The following is a 13424-nucleotide window of genomic DNA, read 5'->3' as shown; positions in this document are numbered from 1 at the left end:
GTCAAACACTAAGGCACATCCTTACTGTTCTTGTGCTCCTTCTTTAGTGATCTGCCCACCCTTTCCAGGAGGGGGCCTTCACAAGCTTTGAATATGGCCCTTCTTCCTATATAGTAGAAGTGATTACACAAACATTAATTTCATCAACAAAAATATAACTTCCATGATGCATAAAATATACTTGATTATCTCCTGAAACCCTATTGTATATGATTCAAAAACATGCCAGTCTATCTTGCTCACAAGACATTGGTATTCTGGCTTGATCAACTTTGCCTACAATGCTTGTAACTCTGTGAAATGATATTACCTCTCGTTGAGCATCCTGAGCAGGTACTTCGTGGCCAGCCAGATTAGTCAAGTCATCTCCTCCTCACAAAATGTCCCTCTCCTCCTAAATATCTTAGTCAGTGCAAGGACAACTTCAAAAATAGTAAATTTAATAAAAGTGGCAACCAAACAAAAATGGCCCAGGGAGTAAGGCAATTCCCAGGGTAAAAGAAACAAAGAATTAAAGAGTTAAGACAAAATACAGAGGCTAATGGTCTCAAACCTAAGAAAGTGGTACTGTCAGGTCATCATCACCTGGTTTATGGTTCATTCAAATACTAAACAAGAATTAGAAATTCATCTAGTTTGGAAGTCGTGTTTATAATCTCCTCCCTAGGTCATAAATGTGTGACTGTTTCTGACCCTAAGTACATTTTACTGGGACTTTCTCTCTGCAAAACTATGCAAAAGTACAGTTTACAAGGTTTTTTGAAAGACAATGCAGTTTGTGGAAAAACGAAAACTATGACACAATCTGTTTCCTGAAAAAATATATCTTCAGTAAATAATTTCTTTCATGATAAATGTACAATTTATGATTCATGCAAAACTCAAGAGTTTCTGAAAGAACGCCACCATGAAAATGTTCCTAAATTTCATATGATTTCCATTGGTTTTCCAGGACCAATGTGGTTTTGTGCCTGGTAGGAGTACTGCCCTTAATATCCGGCGGTTACATCAAGTTTTGACATCGTCGGCGACTAATGGTGATGGGGTGGGCTTTGTGTCACTGGACCTGAGACAGGCATTTCACACGTTACACTGGAATTATATGATGAAAGCCGTCATGAAGTTTGGAATACCAAATGAATAAGTGGACTGGGTAAGGTTGTTGTATGCGGATCCCACAGTGCGCGCTCCTATTGGAGCCCACATCTCGCAGCAATACAGGGTAGCAAGAAGCACTCGTCAGGGATGGCCACTGTTGCTCTTGCTCTCTGTGTTAGCGCTTGAACCATTGGCCATCAAGATACGAGCAGTGTCATCTGATAAAGGTATTAGAACTGGGGCTGCCACTCATATTATTTCTGCTTATGCGGATGATATAATACTATACCTGAACGATCTCAAAGGAGACCACGAGCCCATCCCCACGGTGTTCCACAAATATCAAGAATTGTCAGGAGTATCCATAAACAAAACCAAATCATTTGCATATTACTTCAGAAACATGGCACAAGTGGATCCCAGTAGTTTTGGCCACTGGACATCCCCTACGGCACCTGTCACTTTTTAAATATCTTGATGTACAAATGTATAGGGAGGCACGTGATCTACTGGATGGTGACCTGGTTCCTCCCATTAACTCGCTTAAAACCCAGGTAGCGTTCTGGACTTCTTTGCCACTTTCTCTAACAGGATGGGTGGCCATCTCTAAATTGGTCATGCTTTCTAAACTACTTTACTTTTTTACAAATGTACCAATATCGATCCCTACACATGTCTTTAAAACATTGGATACACTTTTGGTTGAATTGATTTGGGGTACAGGATGTAGTAGAGTAGGACTGGCAAAAGCACAACAAAACACGGACCGGGGGGCCTTGGCAGTCCCAGATTTTAAAGCATATTGTTATGCAAGCCAACTACAATGGCTCACTTACTGGATTGCAGGTCACCATTTGCAGGGGATAGATATGTCACAACAGCCTTAGGAAAAGGAAATGCTCCATACCCTGTTGTTACCGAAAAGTAGGCCCCAGATAACAGTATCTCCACTATTACAAGTGGCGCTAAGTTACTGGAAAAAGCACTCCATTATACTGATGTAGCGTTTAAAAGGTTGAAAATTGTAGGGGTGCGTTATATTCACTGTTAGTTGGCACCCGCATATAATCAAATATGTTCTCAGGTATTTTGTGTGCGAAATGCTTAAGAAATGTATAAGGTATCGATATAATTTAGAAGTGTTAGCAATGTATAAGCCTATTGTGAAAGTATTTAGAGAAATACATAGAGTTTTAGTCTATATAAACGCAATGTGACGTTAAAATGTGTAACCTAGAATATGTGCATGTAGATTGTTTAAACATACATGAAAGGGAAGACGTAAATGTCAATAGCCTGATTTAGGCATGCTTGTGTAACCGAAGTAGTGGCCAGAATTCACATATATCGTTGAGGTGAAAGGCCTGTTATTTTCTTATGTTAGCCGAGGGCAAGAGGCCAAAAGGATTTATTCCAGTAGAGGTTTTAGGCTGTAGTAAATTGCAAAGTTAAAAGATGTGAAGTATGTCTGCATTCCATGATCTCACTCCAGGTGCAAGGACAGTTGCTTCGTTAGTAGAGAAGTTCTTTGTTCATGAATTGACTTATGTAGTTAAAGCCAGACATGGGAGTGCATTGGAATGTGCCAATCGTAACTCCTAGTGCGGACGGTGTCTGGGACTCAAGGCCAAGCTGATGGACGATGGAACTGGACAGCGCTCGATGGAAAATTACTGAAAGACGACCCGGCTGAAGAGGAGGTGCAAAAGGGCGTGTTCTGGGATTTGGGGTTCTGTATTAGGGAAAGCGCCCCGAGGGTGGAGGCAGAACAGAGCAGCCCAGAGCAGAGAAGAGTTAGGCGAGGAGCTAGAGGGGGCATTTTTTTAGATCAAGCTCTCCAGGTGAAGACTTCTTAGGAAGTTTCACTCTGACACCTTTTTTTTGATCTGAGGGTCTCAAGGGATTGCTAAGTAGGGATGACATCTAGTACAGAGTAGGGACAGAGATGGTATGGTCCAGTGTCCCTAATATCGACATTGGCTTGGTAGTTTTCTACCTCATGCTTTTAGAAATTGTGCTTTTAGTTATTTTCAGTCATATGCGGATTCTTCGTAGAGTAGCATTTGTGTTAGTGCCTATGTATTTGTTGTGCCTCGTATTGAGGAGTTTGTATCTTCAAATTTTTATGCTGATAATAAAAGCCAGAGAGCCAAGAGATTAAGTCTTGAGTCCTTGATTATGACAAATTGCGGACAGCATTCTTCGATTATTGTGTTTATTCCCTCCACGCTATTGGGCAAGTAAAAAGTTCCATCCGACCAGAGTGGGTTCTTGTAGATAATTGACGGACACTAAAATGGGCCGGAGCAGTTGGTAGCAGAGGATGGTTACTTCCGATAGCGAGGGACGATTAGATTAGATGAGGATAAGTGATACTTGAGGCCCATAGACGATAAGTGATGGTGAATCATCAGATGGTGAGCGGAAGACGACGGCGGCAGATGAGCATCGACGGCGAGTAGCAGTGCGGCAGGAAGCAGCAGTTCCAGGAGTGAGTATGAACAAAACGAGATGTTGTAGATTACGGTGTTGATTTGTTGTGTGATGTCTTGCGGAGTTGATGTGTATGTTGAGTGATCGTGAGATCAGGCTGTGAGCGTGCGCAGCCCGGGAGTTGTGGTGTAGAAGACACCTGAGATAGATTTTGTTGACCACCTGAAGGGGATCGTGAGGTACCATCGATCACCTGGACTGAGATAGGGGGAGCGAATGTGTGTGTGTATGGCAACTTAACGCTGGTCGTGGGTTGCTGTGTGTGGATCGGAGTGTTAGTAACCTATCAGGGGCGATCTGTCTGGCCGGACGGGGGCAGACGGTCACCAATCGAGGTCAACAAGGTCGAGAGACTGTGGACGAACAGTCAGAGGCTGTGGACAGACAGCCAGAGAAGTAACTTACTCGGTTATTTCAGTGTATGAATGGGACGAGAGTAGGCGTGAAACGTGTCTTGTGAAGGGAACTGCTGCGAACGGATGAAGGTGACGTCAGAGAGTGTCGCGCTGTGATAGGCCGGTTGGTGTGAGTCACGCTGTTATTGGAGGATTTAAGAGCAAGAAGTAAACAGAGCGCGAGATCGAACTTGTTTGTCATGAAGTGTCTTAAGATTTTGCGAGAATTGTGCAGAGGCGACAAGCATGTGGTCACTCGGAAGGGAGAAGAAGCCCCTCCCGAGGATACCCCAGCACATTATATGGCAAAGAATGTGGGATTACATACCATAGTTTGGATCGAGAATTGGCATAAGATCACACAAGGTGAAGGGGAACTAGCTTTCCCGAGGTATGGCTCATTTAGACTAGCGGTGCTGTATCAGTTGAAGTCTTTGATGGCGTCCTTAAGACCCTTGCCAAGGCCAACACAGTTCGAAGCACTACATGCGTGGATTAGAGCAGCGCACGGTAAGGAAAAGGGAAGGAGTCAGGAAAGGATGAGAAAATCGATCAGGGCATTCCAGGATGCCAAGTGGGATGCAGCGGAGAAAAGATGGAGAGTGCAGGCAATTGAGGAAGAGAAACTGTATCCCTTATTAATAGACTCGACGGGGATAAGGCATGTGAAGGCACAGGACGAAGAAAGTGACTCTGATGACGGAGTATTGGAAAGATTGTTGGAGGAGAGGCCACCTCCTTACAATCCAGAAGAAGCAGAGGACAGGTGGGGTGAGAGAGGGAAAACTAGAAGGGTAACATTTCAACCCGAGACTCGAGTAGAAGGGTTGGTCTCGTTTGGAACGGAGAGTCCACGGAGTCAGTCTGAGGCTAGTGGGAGGATTGAGAGAGAGATGAGGTTACCGGATGCATTGAGGGTACCGGTCACCATTGGACCAATTGTGTCAATTTATAATCCGGAATCGGAGGAAAGGGAGAGGTCCGAACAGGTAGCAGAAAGAACGAGGAGGGAAAGCGTGGAAAGTGGGTTGGAAGGCGTAATGGCCCGACCTCCAAGCCCTGTACAATGGAGTACACCATTGGTTTGAACACAAGTTGGTCGCACACTGCTCGTCACACCAGCAAGTTGCCCCAAAGGACTGTGGTGAATGTAGTGGCGACGGCGGGTACGCCTATGCCACGATGTGTAAAAGGAAAACAGTATGTGTTGCATTTAGCCATCCCTGGACACGTGTTTCGAGGTAGTTGCCTCTCGTCAGCAGGGAGCAGGACAATGTAAAGGGGTGCCGAGTGGACTGCCAAAATGTAATTAAAACAGGTCAAATACCTCTCATGGCGCGCAGGTGCAGAACCAGGGCTCGTCAGCCCGATAGCTCACGGGAGCCGTAATAATTTGAACACAAGTTGGTCGCACACTGCTCGTCACACCAGCAAGTTGCCCCAAAGGACTGTGGTGAATGTAGTGGCGACGGCGGGTACGCCTATGCCACGATGTGTAAAAGGAAAACAGTATGTGTTGCATTTAGCCATCCCTGGACACGTGTTTCGAGGTAGTTGCCTCTCGTCAGCAGGGAGCAGGACAATGTAAAGGGGTGCCGAGTGGACTGCCAAAATGTAATTAAAACAGGTCAAATACCTCTCATGGCGCGCAGGTGCAGAACCAGGGCTCGTCAGCCCGATAGCTCACGGGAGCCGTAATAATTTGAACACAAGTTGGTCGCACACTGCTCGTCACACCAGCAAGTTGCCCCAAAGGACTGTGGTGAATGTAGTGGCGACGGCGGGTACGCCTATGCCACGATGTGTAAAAGGAAAACAGTATGTGTTGCATTTAGCCATCCCTGGACACGTGTTTCGAGGTAGTTGCCTCTCGTCAGCAGGGAGCAGGACAATGTAAAGGGGTGCCGAGTGGACTGCCAAAATGTAATTAAAACAGGTCAAATACCTCTCATGGCGCGCAGGTGCAGAACCAGGGCTCGTCAGCCCGATAGCTCACGGGAGCCGTAATAATTTGAACACAAGTTGGTCGCACACTGCTCGTCACACCAGCAAGTTGCCCCAAAGGACTGTGGTGAATGTAGTGGCGACGGCGGGTACGCCTATGCCACGATGTGTAAAAGGAAAACAGTATGTGTTGCATTTAGCCATCCCTGGACACGTGTTTCGAGGTAGTTGCCTCTCGTCAGCAGGGAGCAGGACAATGTAAAGGGGTGCCGAGTGGACTGCCAAAATGTAATTAAAACAGGTCAAATACCTCTCATGGCGCGCAGGTGCAGAACCAGGGCTCGTCAGCCCGATAGCTCACGGGAGCCGTAATAATTTGAACACAAGTTGGTCGCACACTGCTCGTCACACCAGCAAGTTGCCCCAAAGGACTGTGGTGAATGTAGTGGCGACGGCGGGTACGCCTATGCCACGATGTGTAAAAGGAAAACAGTATGTGTTGCATTTAGCCATCCCTGGACACGTGTTTCGAGGTAGTTGCCTCTCGTCAGCAGGGAGCAGGACAATGTAAAGGGGTGCCGAGTGGACTGCCAAAATGTAATTAAAACAGGTCAAATACCTCTCATGGCGCGCAGGTGCAGAACCAGGGCTCGTCAGCCCGATAGCTCACGGGAGCCGTAATAATTTGAACACAAGTTGGTCGCACACTGCTCGTCACACCAGCAAGTTGCCCCAAAGGACTGTGGTGAATGTAGTGGCGACGGCGGGTACGCCTATGCCACGATGTGTAAAAGGAAAACAGTATGTGTTGCATTTAGCCATCCCTGGACACGTGTTTCGAGGTAGTTGCCTCTCGTCAGCAGGGAGCAGGACAATGTAAAGGGGTGCCGAGTGGACTGCCAAAATGTAATTAAAACAGGTCAAATACCTCTCATGGCGCGCAGGTGCAGAACCAGGGCTCGTCAGCCCGATAGCTCATGGGAGCCGTAATAATTTGAACACAAGTTGGTCGCACACTGCTCGTCACACCAGCAAGTTGCCCCAAAGGACTGTGGTGAATGTAGTGGCGACGGCGGGTACGCCTATGCCACGATGTGTAAAAGGAAAACAGTATGTGTTGCATTTAGCCATCCCTGGACACGTGTTTCGAGGTAGTTGCCTCTCGTCAGCAGGGAGCAGGACAATGTAAAGGGGTGCCGAGTGGACTGCCAAAATGTAATTAAAACAGGTCAAATACCTCTCATGGCGCGCAGGTGCAGAACCAGGGCTCGTCAGCCCGATAGCTCACGGGAGCCGTAATAATTTGAACACAAGTTGGTCGCACACTGCTCGTCACACCAGCAAGTTGCCCCAAAGGACTGTGGTGAATGTAGTGGCGACGGCGGGTACGCCTATGCCACGATGTGTAAAAGGAAAACAGTATGTGTTGCATTTAGCCATCCCTGGACACGTGTTTCGAGGTAGTTGCCTCTCGTCAGCAGGGAGCAGGACAATGTAAAGGGGTGCCGAGTGGACTGCCAAAATGTAATTAAAACAGGTCAAATACCTTTCATGGCGCGCAGGTGCAGAACCAGGGCTCGTCAGCCCGATAGCTCACGGGAGCCGTAATAATTTGAACACAAGTTGGTCGCACACTGCTCGTCACACCAGCAAGTTGCCCCAAAGGACTGTGGTGAATGTAGTGGCGACGGCGGGTACGCCTATGCCACGATGTGTAAAAGGAAAACAGTATGTGTTGCATTTAGCCATCCCTGGACACGTGTTTCGAGGTAGTTGCCTCTCGTCAGCAGGGAGCAGGACAATGTAAAGGGGTGCCGAGTGGACTGCCAAAATGTAATTAAAACAGGTCAAATACCTCTCATGGCGCGCAGGTGCAGAACCAGGGCCCGTCAGCCCGATAGCTCACGGGAGCCGTAATAATTTGAACACAAGTTGGTCGCACACTGCTCGTCACACCAGCAAATTGCCCCAAAGGACTGTGGTGAATGTAGTGGCGATGGCGGGTACGCCTATGCCACGATGTGTAAAAGGAAAACAGTATGTGTTGCATTTAGCCATCCCTGGACACGTGTTTCGAGGTAGTTGCCTCTCGTCAGCAGGGAGCAGGACAATGTAAAGGGGTGCCGAGTGGACTGCCAAAATGTAATTAAAACAGGTCAAATACCTCTCATGGCGCGCAGGTGCAGAACCAGGGCTCGTCAGCCCGATAGCTCACGGGAGCCGTAATAATTTGAACACAAGTTGGTCGCACACTGCTCGTCACACCAGCAAGTTGCCCCAAAGGACTGTGGTGAATGTAGTGGCGACGGCGGGTACGCCTATGCCACGATGTGTAAAAGGAAAACAGTATGTGTTGCATTTAGCCATCCCTGGACACGTGTTTCGAGGTAGTTGCCTCTCGTCAGCAGGGAGCAGGACAATGTAAAGGGGTGCCGAGTGGACTGCCAAAATGTAATTAAAACAGGTCAAATACCTCTCATGGCGCGCAGGTGCAGAACCAGGGCTCGTCAGCCCGATAGCTCACGGGAGCCGTAATAATTTGAACACAAGTTGGTCGCACACTGCTCGTCACACCAGCAAGTTGCCCCAAAGGACTGTGGTGAATGTAGTGGCGACGGCGGGTACGCCTATGCCACGATGTGTAAAAGGAAAACAGTATGTGTTGCATTTAGCCATCCCTGGACACGTGTTTCGAGGTAGTTGCCTCTCGTCAGCAGGGAGCAGGACAATGTAAAGGGGTGCCGAGTGGACTGCCAAAATGTAATTAAAACAGGTCAAATACCTCTCATGGCGCGCAGGTGCAGAACCAGGGCTCGTCAGCCCGATAGCTCACGGGAGCCGTAATAATTTGAACACAAGTTGGTCGCACACTGCTCGTCACACCAGCAAGTTGCCCCAAAGGACTGTGGTGAATGTAGTGGCGACGGCGGGTACGCCTATGCCACGATGTGTAAAAGGAAAACAGTATGTGTTGCATTTAGCCATCCCTGGACACGTGTTTCGAGGTAGTTGCCTCTCGTCAGCAGGGAGCAGGACAATGTAAAGGGGTGCCGAGTGGACTGCCAAAATGTAATTAAAACAGGTCAAATACCTCTCATGGCGCGCAGGTGCAGAACCAGGGCTCGTCAGCCCGATAGCTCACGGGAGCCGTAATAATTTGAACACAAGTTGGTCGCACACTGCTCGTCACACCAGCAAGTTGCCCCAAAGGACTGTGGTGAATGTAGTGGCGACGGCGGGTACGCCTATGCCACGATGTGTAAAAGGAAAACAGTATGTGTTGCATTTAGCCATCCCTGGACACGTGTTTCGAGGTAGTTGCCTCTCGTCAGCAGGGAGCAGGACAATGTAAAGGGGTGCCGAGTGGACTGCCAAAATGTAATTAAAACAGGTCAAATACCTCTCATGGCGCGCAGGTGCAGAACCAGGGCTCGTCAGCCCGATAGCTCACGGGAGCCGTAATAATTTGAACACAAGTTGGTCGCACACTGCTCGTCACACCAGCAAGTTGCCCCAAAGGACTGTGGTGAATGTAGTGGCGACGGCGGGTACGCCTATGCCACGATGTGTAAAAGGAAAACAGTATGTGTTGCATTTAGCCATCCCTGGACACGTGTTTCGAGGTAGTTGCCTCTCGTCAGCAGGGAGCAGGACAATGTAAAGGGGTGCCGAGTGGACTGCCAAAATGTAATTAAAACAGGTCAAATACCTCTCATGGCGCGCAGGTGCAGAACCAGGGCTCGTCAGCCCGATAGCTCATGGGAGCCGTAATAATTTGAACACAAGTTGGTCGCACACTGCTCGTCACACCAGCAAGTTGCCCCAAAGGACTGTGGTGAATGTAGTGGCGACGGCGGGTACGCCTATGCCACGATGTGTAAAAGGAAAACAGTATGTGTTGCATTTAGCCATCCCTGGACACGTGTTTCGAGGTAGTTGCCTCTCGTCAGCAGGGAGCAGGACAATGTAAAGGGGTGCCGAGTGGACTGCCAAAATGTAATTAAAACAGGTCAAATACCTCTCATGGCGCGCAGGTGCAGAACCAGGGCTCGTCAGCCCGATAGCTCACGGGAGCCGTAATAATTTGAACACAAGTTGGTCGCACACTGCTCGTCACACCAGCAAGTTGCCCCAAAGGACTGTGGTGAATGTAGTGGCGACGGCGGGTACGCCTATGCCACGATGTGTAAAAGGAAAACAGTATGTGTTGCATTTAGCCATCCCTGGACACGTGTTTCGAGGTAGTTGCCTCTCGTCAGCAGGGAGCAGGACAATGTAAAGGGGTGCCGAGTGGACTGCCAAAATGTAATTAAAACAGGTCAAATACCTTTCATGGCGCGCAGGTGCAGAACCAGGGCTCGTCAGCCCGATAGCTCACGGGAGCCGTAATAATTTGAACACAAGTTGGTCGCACACTGCTCGTCACACCAGCAAGTTGCCCCAAAGGACTGTGGTGAATGTAGTGGCGACGGCGGGTACGCCTATGCCACGATGTGTAAAAGGAAAACAGTATGTGTTGCATTTAGCCATCCCTGGACACGTGTTTCGAGGTAGTTGCCTCTCGTCAGCAGGGAGCAGGACAATGTAAAGGGGTGCCGAGTGGACTGCCAAAATGTAATTAAAACAGGTCAAATACCTCTCATGGCGCGCAGGTGCAGAACCAGGGCCCGTCAGCCCGATAGCTCACGGGAGCCGTAATAATTTGAACACAAGTTGGTCGCACACTGCTCGTCACACCAGCAAATTGCCCCAAAGGACTGTGGTGAATGTAGTGGCGACGGCGGGTACGCCTATGCCACGATGTGTAAAAGGAAAACAGTATGTGTTGCATTTAGCCATCCCTGGACACGTGTTTCGAGGTAGTTGCCTCTCGTCAGCAGGGAGCAGGACAATGTAAAGGGGTGCCGAGTGGACTGCCAAAATGTAATTAAAACAGGTCAAATACCTCTCATGGCGCGCAGGTGCAGAACCAGGGCTCGTCAGCCCGATAGCTCACGGGAGCCGTAATAATTTGAACACAAGTTGGTCGCACACTGCTCGTCACACCAGCAAGTTGCCCCAAAGGACTGTGGTGAATGTAGTGGCGACGGCGGGTACGCCTATGCCACGATGTGTAAAAGGAAAACAGTATGTGTTGCATTTAGCCATCCCTGGACACGTGTTTCGAGGTAGTTGCCTCTCGTCAGCAGGGAGCAGGACAATGTAAAGGGGTGCCGAGTGGACTGCCAAAATGTAATTAAAACAGGTCAAATACCTCTCATGGCGCGCAGGTGCAGAACCAGGGCTCGTCAGCCCGATAGCTCACGGGAGCCGTAATAATTTGAACTCATATTTTTTGGCAGTCTACGGCACCCCTCACACAGTCCTGCTCCCTGCTGACGAGAGGCAACTACCTCGAAACACGTGTCCAGGGATGGCATTTATTATTACACTTTGTAGCATAGGTGTACTCGCCGCTGCTACTCTATCATCCAGAATCCTATGGGGCTACTTGCTAAAGACCAGCGGAGTGCGACCCACGTGAAAAGAATGTTTGAAGCTCCCTGAGCGATTGGCTGACGAGCCTGGAGTCTGCACCCGCGCGCCGCCACGAAAGGTACTTAAACCTCATATTTTTTGGCAGTCTACGGCACCCCTCACACAGTCCTGCTCCCTGCTGACGAGAGGCAACTACCTCGAAACACGTGTCCAGGGATGGCATTTATTATTACACTTTGTAGCATAGGTGTACTCGCCGCTGCTACTCTATCATCCAGAATCCTATGGGGCTACTTGCTAAAGACCAGCGTAGTGCGACCCACGTGAAAAGAATGTTTGAAGCTCCCTGAGCGATTGGCTGACGAGCCTGGAGTCTGCACCCGCGCGCCGCCACGAAAGGTACTTAAACCTCATATTTTTTGGCAGTCTACGGCACCCCTCACACAGTCCTGCTCCCTGCTGACGAGAGGCAACTACCTCGAAACACGTGTCCAGGGATGGCATTTATTATTACACTTTGTAGCATAGGTGTACTCGCCGCTAATACTCTATCATCCAGAATCCTATGGGGCTACTTGCTAAAGACCAGCGGAGTGCGACCCACGTGAAAAGAATGTTTGAAGCTCCCTGAGCGATTGGCTGACGAGCCTGGAGTCTGCACCCGCGCGCCGCCACGAAAGGTACTTAAACCTCATATTTTTTGGCAGTCTACGGCACCCCTCACACAGTCCTGCTCCCTGCTGACGAGAGGCAACTACCTCGAAACACGTGTCCAGGGATGGCATTTATTATTACACTTTGTAGCATAGGTGTACTCGCCGCTGCTACTCTATCATCCAGAATCCTATGGGGCTACTTGCTAAAGACCAGCGGAGTGCGACCCACGTGAAAAGAGAGTACACCATTGGTAGCGGTGTCAGATACATCTAGGGGCGAAGAGGAACAGAGACCGGTGAGGCCGAGAAATCTGATGGAGTCAAAGTCAGATTTAAGGTCGTGGGTACCATCAGAGAGGCATCAGAACCCGAATGCGGTCCAATCGGAGAGAGATCGGGCTAATTTTATGAGCCGTTCTGCTCTTATAGAAGCACCAGAAGAGAGTAAAGAGAGGGAACCGGAATGTGAATATGACGAGAGACAGGGAGCAAGTTGTCAGGTGTTGAGAGGAGCCTTGAAAGCAGGGATGATAGACATAGTAAGGCTCAAGGCGGAGGTAGATGAAATAATATATGGAAGTCTACCTCTTGAGAGAATAGTAACATACAACCCGGATGAGCTGTTCTTTGTAGCGAAAGATGTGACTCGTAAAGCACGAATTGCACACGAGAAATTAAGGGGATTGGCGAAGGAATATGAGGTGGATTTATCCAAGACTAGGGCTTTGCAAGGAAGTCATAGGATGCATTATACCGAGCGGGAGCTGGAGGAGAAAAGGGTCGTTGGATTAAGGTCACATACCAGAGAACTGATTCTAGCCATGCGAGTATGGCTGATGCTTGATAAATGGGAGGAGAGATGGTCTAAGAAAAAGACTTCTAAGGGAGCGGAAGGAGGAACCCCGGGTGGAGGGTTGTTATTGGCAAAGACCTTCCCCCTGAGGGAAGTGGCGAATGGGGGATACGTGCATGTACCATGGAGCAGGGGTGATTTGGCATCATTTACGAATGATTTCCCTAGGCTTAGGGAGAAGCCTGCAGAGTGGTACAAGCAAGTTGAGCGCTTCGTTAAGATTTTGAAGGTATTATGGATCGATCTGAATACCTTATTTGATATTGTGGTTCCGGGAGATTTGTGGAACGCATGTAAGGTTGCTGTTGATTGGCCGGACTATGAGCCCGATAGAAACATGATTACAAATGGTCCGTCGCCAGCGGTGATGAGGCTGTATGATATAGTAATTACCTGGTTGAAATCAAAGGTTTCACCCCAAGACATTGATTGGGTGAAAATAGATAGGACAGTGCAAGAACCAAAGGAGACAGTACATGAGTTTTATGAGAGACTCTTAAAGGCTTT

The sequence above is a fragment of the Triturus cristatus genome, chromosome 2_2 (genome assembly GCF_964204655.1).
Source record: "Triturus cristatus chromosome 2_2, aTriCri1.1, whole genome shotgun sequence".
Classification (NCBI taxonomy): domain Eukaryota; kingdom Metazoa; phylum Chordata; class Amphibia; order Caudata; family Salamandridae; genus Triturus; species Triturus cristatus.
The sequence above is the reverse complement of the archived record's forward strand: the minus strand, read 5'-3'. Positions refer to the sequence as shown.